Source organism: Oryza sativa, chromosome 5 (assembly GCF_034140825.1).
Source record: "Oryza sativa Japonica Group chromosome 5, ASM3414082v1".
In the NCBI taxonomy this organism is placed as follows: Eukaryota; Viridiplantae; Streptophyta; class Magnoliopsida; order Poales; family Poaceae; genus Oryza; species Oryza sativa.
Window position 1 is genome coordinate 20,839,947 of NC_089039.1, and position 11,191 is coordinate 20,851,137.

At 43.9% G+C, this 11,191-nt stretch overlaps 1 long non-coding RNA gene across 2 annotated transcripts; it reads left to right on the top strand.

Annotated features, from left to right (window-relative positions):
• Nucleotides 1-1,977: 1,977 nt before the first annotated feature.
• On the top strand, nucleotides 1,978-10,436 carry LOC9271383 (uncharacterized). Of its 2 annotated transcripts, XR_001546219.3 has the most exons (6): nucleotides 1,978-2,909; nucleotides 4,434-4,562; nucleotides 4,888-4,970; nucleotides 7,031-7,113; nucleotides 8,659-8,846; nucleotides 10,123-10,436. It is a non-coding gene; the product is annotated as an uncharacterized lncRNA (long non-coding RNA). The 2 variants fall into 2 exon arrangements; XR_010741431.1 differs by lacking the exons at nucleotides 7,031-7,113; nucleotides 8,659-8,846; nucleotides 10,123-10,436 and having other exon boundaries at nucleotides 4,888-5,132.
• Nucleotides 10,437-11,191: the final 755 nt, after the last annotated feature.

Sequence of the window (11,191 nt, forward strand, 5' to 3'; positions counted from 1 at the left end):
GTCTCTCAACTTGTCATCGAGATACAGAATCGTCCTCAAACCGTAAAACCATATATCCCGCATCCCTTAACTAATCAAAACCGGTCATAAAATATCCCTCGGCGGTTTTGACCCCGGTTTTAGCCTACATGGCGACTGAGTCAGCATGGGACCCACGTGGACCCCACATGTCAGCGTATCCACGTCATCCTCCTCTCTCTCCCTTCCTCATCTCTCTCTTACTCTTCTCTCTAGGGCTCTCTGGGCAGGGAAGCAAGGCGGCGGCTGCGGCCAGCGGAACGGAGCAAGACGTCGAGTGCGGGGCGGCCGGCGAAGCGGAGCAAAGGCGGTCGAGTGCGTGGCGACGGCGGCCTCACAGTGCCTATCGATCTCGACTTCTGCGGTGGCCATGCACACGTCATGGACATGGAGCGCTAGCTGTAATCTTGGAAGGCTTTAGACGAGTAACAATACCGCTGCGACACTTGCCTGCCTTGGTGGCGGCGATGGCCACCTTGCGCCGCGGCGCTGACGACCTCGTGCTACCTCTCCGGTCAAGTATTGGCCGGCTCGACGCCGACGCCGACGCGTTCGTCACCGTCGTCGTCGTGCTGGACCCGCCGCTGACGCTGTCATCTCCACACAATGAGTTGTCGTCGCTGCCGGAGTCAGAGCTCCTGTCCCTACACGCGTTGCTCTTGTCCCTCTCCATCACCCTGTACGCGTACATCTCGAATGGCACGTCGGCGACACCGTTCCCCTCCCACTCTGGGAACCTCCCCAGCAGCTGCGCATCCATGTCGAGGTAGTCCACCGCCGGTCTAGCCGAGTCCGGCTGCTCCGGGTTCATTACCAGGAAGCGCTTCAAGTAGTGAAGCACGCGGCAGATAGTGTGGAACGCCGACCGCTGCGCCGTGCCACCACCGCCTGGTCAGGCTGGTCAGGTACTTGGGCGACTGGAATGGGAACAGCGGCCGCTCGCCGGCGCGGATGTTCTTACTCGTCAGGACCACCCGCCACACGGCCGCGGCGGTCCTAGAGCAGGAGACCCACATCATCATCGTGCGCGCGGCCGCGGAGCCCCTGGTAGTCGTCGTTCGCGCGGCATTGAGACAGTGACGATGAGCAGCTCGACATGCAGGGCGCAGACGGCGGCGGCGAGCTCGACCGGTGGGAGAGATGTGCGGCGGGTAGGGGCTTGATGGCTGCGGGCGGTGTCGTCCTGGCCTCCGGTCGCATCCGGCCACATCCAGCCGCCGCGCCATAAGCCAGGCCGCGCCTGCACGAACCTCCACGCAAGCTGCCATGGAAAGCGGCGGCATCGGGGGAGAGAAACAAGCAAAAAATAAAAGAAAAAAAAGGGGAACAGGGAGAGACAGCGTCGATGGCGCTGCAGCCCGCCGGCCATCGCAGAGCAGCACCGCCGCCGCCGCCTATCCCTCGCCGGCCCACCACAGGGTCATGCCGCCGCCGCAAGGCTGCGCCCGTCATTGTCGCAGGGAGAGAAGAGAGAGAAGGAACGAAGAGAAGAAGGAAAAGAGATGGGTGATGACGTGGACATACTGACATGTGGGGTCTACGTGGGTCCCACGCTGAGTCAGCTGCTAAGTCGATCAAAATCGGGTCAAAACCGCCAAGGGATCTAGTTTGCACTGGTTTTGTAAGTTGGGAATACATTGTATCCGGTTTTGTGGTTCAAGGACGATTTTGTATCTCGATGATAAGTTGAGGGACCTTCGGTGTACTTTTTCCTTTAGTGTTCCTTCCATGCCACCTAGACTAAGAACACTATTAGCCACCCACAAGTTTCACAGTGCAACTCCACAAGACCACAATCTATCTACCCTATAATTCACCAACTGATGTTTACATCCTTCGTGCTTCATTCATCAAATCCAACGGACAAAAATCATCCACCGCTTCAGATCCGACGAACCATACCTCCCTCAGCTCCCACCGCGCACCATCATCGCCGCACCCTCGCTCTCCCCGCGTCGCGCCGCCCCCCAATCCCAAACCCCGCAGCAGCTCCACCTGCGCCGCCGTCGGATCGACGGGAAAGAACCGCGGACCGCCGCGCTTGCACCAGCATCCAGATCAGCGCCGCCTCGCCGATCTCCTCTGCGCCGCCGCCCACGATTTGCTGCCGGCGCTCACAAATTGTCGTCGTCACGAAATCGCAACCCTAATCTCCCCACACCGCGCCGCCGCCCCTCGCCTCTCCACCGCACCGGTCTCCTCTGCGAGCGCCGTCGCTCCCTGCCTCTCCACCGCGCCGTCGTCCTCGCCGCCACCCTACGGCTCTCCACCACACTGCCATCCACTACGCCACCCTCCGCTCGTCGTGCCGCCCACATCGACGGGAGACTGCCCGTTAAGGGCGAGCCCGTCCTCCGTCGTCTTCCCGTCGCACGCGGAGGCAGCGATATTCTCCTTCGCCCACGATTTTCTTCGTCTTCTTCGTCTCTCTCCCCTTCTCCCACGGCTTGCTGCTGCTGCCCATATCAGCCGGACCCCATCTCCGGCGGCATCCCTCCCCAGGCGGCAGGCGACGGTGTGTGCTGATGCCCCCACGTCGGCGGTGTCCTGGCGGTCGTCTCCCGTGGCGGCGGCGTCCTGTCCTGTCAAGCGGCGTGCTGACAACAGAAACACTTATAGGATTTGGCGCTGAAAATTTTTTATGCCCTTTGAACAACAAAGCATGTTCATTATATTGACATCAACAAAAATTTCTGCTATCAGATGTGCTGCAAAAATCGAGATGTTGAGGTTATATAATTTAGTGCTGAAAAGTTAATGTTCTGTTTCAGGTGCCTGCAATGATTTTATCTAGACATATGCTGGTGCTGAGTCCATTGCTTGCCTTGATGTCGGATCAACTGAGGAAGCTCCCTGCATTTATGCAAGATGGCCTTTTTGCGAGCAGTTAGGTAAGGGCAGAATGTTCACAGTTGCTGCTTGTGCTATTAATTCTAATTTTGATCATTATGTTACACTAATGACTATGGGAGCAGCCGCATTCTGCATCGCACCGTTGGGTCGGATGCTTTCTGCACGCAGCATAGGGGCCCATATGCTTCCAGACAACTTGCTATCACCTAATCCCATTATTCTAGACAACTGCATTATAATTTGACTTTGTGTTGTTTGACAAATTTGTCAGATTTAGGCATGAGTTATGAACTCCTTGTATGGTGCTAAAAAATTTTGGGCATATATATGACGTGCAAAGAGTAGTTTAGACCCAATGAAACTTTGTAGAGTATTATTGTTTATGCCTGCAGTTGCTTCAAAGAGAACAAATTCAATCTATCTCTGTTGATTGTGTTTCTTTTCAAGCCACCTTATAATTTTTAGCACCTAATGAAGCCAACTCTTCTATTGGGTATTTCAAGGAAGATATGTGGATCTAGCTTTCAAAATAGAAATTGTTTCTGGTGGCTGTGCCTGTGTATCCTTAGTTGCTGCTTAGGATAAATAAGTCTGCATGGCTCATATCATCATCTGGAATATTTTTGTTTCATATCATCTGAATTTCAATTAATAAAGTCTGCATCCGGTTCTATTTCACTATTGGTGGTTTCTAACAGTCAATGATACTTGAAATCGAGTTTGTAGTCTGCATCTGGTTCTACATTCTTTGGTGGCCTCAAATTGTTATCACATATGCAGATTCACTATTGGTGGCCTCAAAGTGTTATCACATATGCAGATTCACTATTGAGTCTGTGATAATTAATTATTTGTTATGACATTTCTGTTATATCTTATATACTCCCTTCTTTGTAATTAACAGTAATGGAATTATTGTTAGTTCAATTTGAACCAACCAACATATCATATAATAAAAACAAATGGAGCATGAAAATAGCATTTTTCGAGGTTGTGACTAAATCCCTTGAACAAAGAACTTTAAAATAGAAAGGGAAACAAGAACTAATTCAGCTTATGTGACTGCTTGTTGCAGGCCGTTGATGTTTTGTGAGTAAGAGCTGGAGATAAAATTTGAACTTGTCAGTGCTGTTTTTTCCGTTTTGCTATTTGCCCAGCCAGTGCCCAATGCTGTTAATTGTACTGTTCAATGCTGATTTGTTAAAAACCATAAATTTAACTAACACAATTTTTTTGGAGACAATGATTTTTTTCTAAAGTAGGGGAATGACACCCTAGAGTGAGTTTGTTTTTCTATGTATGACATCACTCACCAGAGTCATCTTATATGATTATGAGTTAATCACGATATCTTTTTTATAGATCAGGAGAACATATTCTTATCATCTCTATGGTTAATCTGTATAGTTATAGATAATAGAGGGTTTGTCCATATTCCACATATAGGAAGTTATTTTTATTTTCATTTTACTTCTCAGTATTAGCTGAAATGTTAATTTATTTGGCTGCTTCAAAGTGAGTCTGACTGGTGTGTACAAATTTACATAAAACTGAATATGAAGGAGCACAAGTGGACTAGGACTGAGCATGCTAATTCAAACAGGCATCCAGTGTGAACTATGTGGGGCTGTGGGCAAATTCAGTAAATAACCTGCTCGTGGCAAATTGAGGACTAAAATTTTGATTTTGAGGTATACGATCTGATCTCTTCGCACCTTCAATTTTGTCTTCTTAGGTGTGTCATGTAAGTACCAGATTAATACGTGATAGATTGAGGTATAGTCATTGACAGTTTGCCACTGAAATGGAGTCTTTTGGGTGATGGCTTGCATTTCAAAATGCACTGGTATAATATGAAAATTGCACAGAACAAGCATTGACATTTTTCATGTACAAACAAGTTTAAAAATGTTATGCAGCTATGTTGTTTCCAAGTTTAGCATATGTATCTAAGAAAGCTATGTTATTACTTATTGTAAATTGTGGAGATAACATGTAATGTTTTGATTTATGCAGCACCATCGGTGCCTTTTTGGTGTGGGCTGTCAAGACCATCGACAGCTTCCTCCCTTGTCCCCACCGGCCATCCGCTCCGCAAGGTGATAGACGTTTTCCTTGTATCGTGACGTTCATGAATAATGTAGTCATGCCATATGAAGCAATTGTATACTTGTATGTGACCTTTTTGGCGGTTGATTGAAAAGTAAATGATTGGATCTGGGTGATTGAATAAAGTGCTTTTAGTATTCAGCTTGATTTCATGAAGCAGACTCATCATGAATTACTATGTGTTCTCCCAATTGCCAAATTCAGTTCTATTTCTCAGTAAAATTTAGATTTCCAAACATTTTCTCATTTTCTTTTCATGCCAGATCAAAGAAGTCATATGAGATATAGATTATAAACTTGAATTTAGCAGATGGTGATGGATGGTTTGGACATGTAAACGAGATAAACTACCTTACCACATCAAATACTCCGACATTAGATAATGCATACTATTATAAACGATATATAGATCAAACATTAGATGATTATATCCGGTTTGGACTTTTTTTATGTCTATGTGTTAATTGTGAAGTTGTACATTACCAATTAGATTTTTACGAAAGATAGAGGTCATGATATTTTACTCACATGGCTAAAGATTAACAATATAATAACTTGCTTTGTCATTCAGTTTTTAAATTTTAACTTGTCTCATTTAATGCTTGATTGGCAAAAAATATATATTCTTTTAATTATTTATTTTGCATTTCTAAATGCTACCGTAGCGTTAGCACGGGCCAATTACTAGTCTACCCTATAATTCACCAACTCACTCTTACACCTACGTACTCATTCATCAAATCCAACGACCGAGAATCATCGAATCCAATGGCTCAGCTCCTCCCACGTATCTCCCCGCAACCTCACACTAATCTCCCGCACGCATTTCCCTCTCCCCCTCCACTCTCGCACAACCTCCTCTCTCTCTCTCTCTCCCCACGCCAACCGCAGCGCCGCCGCCGATGCCGCCGTCGATTCCGACGCGCCGCAATCGCGCCGACGCCGCCCACGTCCCGCCATCGAGCCGCCGTCGACTCCCGCCTTCAGATCGATGCCATTGATGCCCCATCACGCCTTCACATCGACGCCACCGGCGATTCCCGTCTCTCCACCTTGACCCTCACGCCAATCGTCACCGAATCCCGCCTCCATATCGATGTCGCCGACGCCCCAACCAGCACGTCGATTCCCGCCTCCAGATGACACCACCAGCGCCCCTCACGACGATCGTCGTCGATTCCCGCCTCCAGATTGACACCGCCAAAGCCCCCACACAATGCAGATCGTTGTCACGCGCTGTTGATCCCCGGCCCCTCGCGCCGCCACCGGGACTGCTCGCCCACGCGCCCCCTTCTATACCGCGACGCCGCCGCCGACTCCCTCGTGCCATCTGCTCTCCTTTGCGCCTCCACCTTAGCCCTCTCCACCGCGATGCGAACAAGGTAATCATCGCTCGATCCTGTTCCTTCGTTATTACAGTGTCATGGCTATTATGTGTGTACGTGCATAAACCTGTGAGAAAATAAATTATTATGCGAATGTGTGGCAAAGAAAGTGATTATCTTCATATGTTTGTACATGTCAAAAAATAAACTGAGAGGATATTGATTCTTATGTTTGTTGAGCTTGCAGTTTAGTTGAGACCTTGCGACCATAAGAAACTGATGTTTGATGACCAAGTCGTGCTTCACTGTCCAGTTCTGCTCTATCATTTAGGATTTTCATTGCCCAGCCAAATGAAAATGCCATTAGTCTACACATGTTTCCTGTTTTCTTCAAACTTATATTGATGATAGAGGAGACTATGTGAATGCTGTTGGGATTATACAGAACTTTGGGTGGCTGTTGGATAGGACAGGATAAGGTTCATTTGGTTTATGTTTAGCGATAGGACGTACCGGTTCATTTGGGTGCCTGTTGAATGCCTCATTGGGTCAAAAAAATTTCCTTTATTGTGTTCATGGATTTAAAATTCAAATGCCAGTAGCAATATTTATTATGTTTTTTTCGTGAACCTTTCCTAGACAGACGCATTTCTTTCACTGGGAAATTTGCAGGGTATATTTTCATCCCACAAGGTCATGCATGGTCAATTTGTGTTCATTTGTAGGGTCATGTATGGTGGATGCAAGTATGGATTCAGATCATGGTGGATGTATACATCAATTTTAGGTTTTCGTACATGAACCAAAGGTAACAACAGTTAGTTATATACTTTTCAGGAAATAATTTTGAACATGAGCAGATAGACGTAAAATTATATACCCTAAGAGCATATGATGACAATGTAGCTAACTACTAAATTTGGACCATGCTGAATATTATAAGATGGAATATCTTGGTAGTTAGTAGTATTATGCTGAATATTTAGTGGCTTTGATTAATCTCTCTGTCTTCTTGCATGGAGTAGCACAATTATATAAGAGCAGTCCCAACCCATAACACTAGACATTGTTTCCATAAACTCCACATCATGCAGAAACTAGTACTAGACACTACTCTTCCAATGCAAATACCACTATTCCATACTTCAATTTAATGCTACTTATCTCACATGATGTCTTGAATGTTGTGTAGAAACCATGTCTCATACAAGACATGGTTTCCTTCTCTTTCCTCATTTATTCACTTGCCACATCATTTTTTGTCCTAGGTGGCAACTTATTTAATGCTATGGACACCATCCTAGTCATTGGGTTGAGAATGCCCTAACCAGCTGGGTACTTGGTACCTTGTTGCCACCCTAAAAAAATGATGGCACCATAGATAAATTTGCTTGTGTTAAAATGTATTGCCATCATAGCGTTGTAACTTATACCTTGCCTTCATGGAAGATAGTAGTTTATTTTAAATGGAAGAGAGTAAGATGCTTTGTACAAATTGATCTTCAGATGCATAGGTTTATAAAATGCTATGATCTAGATGAATAGGTTTCCTAACTATTGTTGTTCATTTAAAATAGAACCAAATTTGCTGAAACTATTCATCATTGAAAAAGGTCAAACAGAAGAATTCTACTGTCACACTGCACTTTCATAAGTTTCTATTGATACTGGATTTTATTCTCTTTATGTTCCTTCAGCATTTTATCTTATATATCAGAATTAAATAGTTTACAAGAATATGAGTGAGAATTATATTATTATTGATCCGTTTTTGCTGTTTGCCACCGTACCACCTATGCATGCTTGCCTATTCTCTTAATGCAATGGGCTCGATTGCCATTCATCCAAATTAGAAATTAAATGGTGCATTTTTACTTTGGGGTTTGATCATATATTTCCTGTACTAAGAGATGGTGCTGGCTCTATTTGGCCCTTGATCTCTTGGTTTGTTTAATTTTCTTTTTATTCCTTCCTTGCATCTGAACAAAGATGACTCTGAGCTGATCTCTCAGTTTGTTTAAAATGCCTTTAGATTTTTTTTTGTCATGCAAAATTTTTTAGATCCATTTTCTTAACTTATCTCAATATATATGGCCCCTGTTACACTCATATGTTGTCAGAAGGGGTAATGAAATTGGTGTACTAATTCAATCCCGCTTTTTAAAATGGTTGAAATATGAACCAATCCTGTGTAATCTTTGTTTCAAGAAAGGTGGTTAAATTTTCAAGAGTGATCTTTCTAACTTTGTGCATAGGATTATGCCATCAATCCAAATCCCTGATTTCTGAAATCCCTTTTAGATGGCAAGCCACATGACATGGAGTTTATACTTGACTCTCTTTTATATGGCAGGCTGAAATTTTTATGGGACGGGGCAACATCTAATTTTATGGAGACAAGCTCCATCGCCGCCCCATGGAGACACCATTCTCTGCCGCTGGACCACCGTCGCCCTGCCTCGATCGGTGGCACCGACACGTAGCTGTGTCCTCCATCAATGTGCTACTGCCCCCATTGCCTCAAGATCCACCGCTGCCCCTGTATGTCACACTCAAACCGTTCCTTCGACGTCAAAAAGTCCAATGAACATTTCCATTAGTGCAATTATATATTTGCAGTGTTCGTTTTTATTCAACAGGGTCATGCATGGTGGATGTATGTATGGTTTCATATTGTGGTTTTGGAAAAAAAATATTGAGTTTAGGGTTTTTAATGCAACCTTGTATCATGCATGACTGGGGATCGTTGGGTCTTAGGGAATGCACTACAAAATGAATTTTGGTAGAAAAATGGAACAAAACAAACATGCATATTGGAACTTCATGGAAGAGAATATGCGTGTGTGTGTGTGTGTGTGTTAGTTTATCTGGTATGATAAAATGGTAAATGGACCCGGCTAGCTTTGTCAAATCAGTTTATTAAAAACTGATATAAAAATTAGTGTCTTCTACATCTTAATGTGTCATATATGTAACGGTTGTACTTGAGATTCAGGGTTTTCTAATATGGGGTCAATAGGGATTGAGGTTCTGTGAGATGGACCTAACTGATAGCCTGAGCATAGGGTAGGAAGGGGCCACATTTTTTATTAATGATCTCTATATTTTAGGGTCGGCATTTAAGCTTGTAAAAAGCTGAATACTTGAGATAAAGCACCATAGTGGCAATCTGGTTTAATTCAAAAAACAAATCTATATCAGTCATTGACCAGTTTCATGTTGGATTCGGTGAACTGACTTACTCCCTCCGTCTCAAAAAAAGACAAACCCAGACAAACCCAGGGTTTGTCTTTTTTTGGGACGGAGGGAGTATGTGCTTAATTTTGAACATCAGCAGGTTTGGAACACATCTTTCCACACCGCTGGTCCCCTGTCCAAGCCGCTGCCTTGTCGCCGATCCCCCTTCTCCTGAACCACATCGTATCGTTCTTAATTTTCCTGAAATGTCGCATGCATTCTATGGTTTTTTCGGACTGCTTTCTGTGGTGCCTAGCTGTTGGTAGCGTGCAATATTGATGATTTACGCGTCCTGTGTATTCGTAGGGTATAATGAAATTTGATCTGAACATATGAAATTTGACAAATGCATTTCCATGATCCGAAAAGTTTATCTGCAGATTTAACAAAGTATTCATGTTCATTTTACCTTTTTCAACTCATTAACATGAACAAAATTGGAGCCATGTAAAAGCCTATATATTTGCTTTGCTACATATTCTTGCCTTAATAGAAACCGGGATTTTGCCAAATATTTTGGGAGTTAAATTACTAATGCCAAGTGATGAATATGTCTTTATGAGCGTGTGTCTCGTGGTAGGCGAACACATTGTCTTCAATATGGTGCTTCTACTAATATGCGTTCGATAGAGAAGTTCATATGGCTTCTTGAGGTGCTCTATAAGGAGGAAGGTGACCAGTGAGGAGCAGAAGTTGCAGAATGTTTCTAGGCGATGCATGTATTGAAAAAATAACACCTGTAGAACTTGCAGGTGATATTTGTATCTATATGTGGTATAGAAAGTTAGACACCATGAGTTATTGTTTGTGTTTTGAAATGTTAAAATATTGTAGAACTCTATTCATGGCCAACTTTGGGAATTTATTAACAGTATAATAATATTCATGAGAACAATACACATCTCTCTATCGTTATTTTATTCGTGAATCTTAAATATTACCTTTTGGTTTTTGCATTATCGATTATCACCGTTGTGTTAGCACGGGCATAGCGACATAGGTAGAAACGTCCTGGTTCAATTTTCTATTGTGTATAGGTTATTTTATTTTATTCTTTTCATTTGCACGACTCTTAAAGTTATCTAATGCTCACAAATTTAATAGTTTTCGGGGAGAAAAACTGTGCTGTGTTTTCTAGCAATTTCGTTAATAGAAAATGGCCTCTTAAAGAGGAGAAGAAAGATAAACCTGAGACAACTGAACTGAAACGGATGGTAGATAGGAAAAATATATGGTAGAAACTAGTGAAACCCTAAAAACTATCGTTGGATTGAGAATTGATAAATAGATATTTAAGATTCGTCCACATTTTTCTTAAACTTAAACAACCATTAATATAAAACGATAGAGTTCACGGGAATAAATCTACATTGCCAAACAGATAAACTGAAAGCATAAAACCATCCGTTTCTAAAGAATGGGGACTGCACTAAGGCCACAAACTTCCTAATGAAACCACACAACGGAGAAGGTGCAAATCGACAGGGAGGTGCGGCAATGCCGCGACGATTGCGACCTTGGGCCTCCTTTGGCGTGCACAACGCTTGACAAACCAGCAATCCCCTTCGGTTGCCTCCACGATGACGGCACAAAATAGAGGTATGCTACTGAGTCACAAATTTTGGTGTAAGCATCCCCATGCTCAGCAA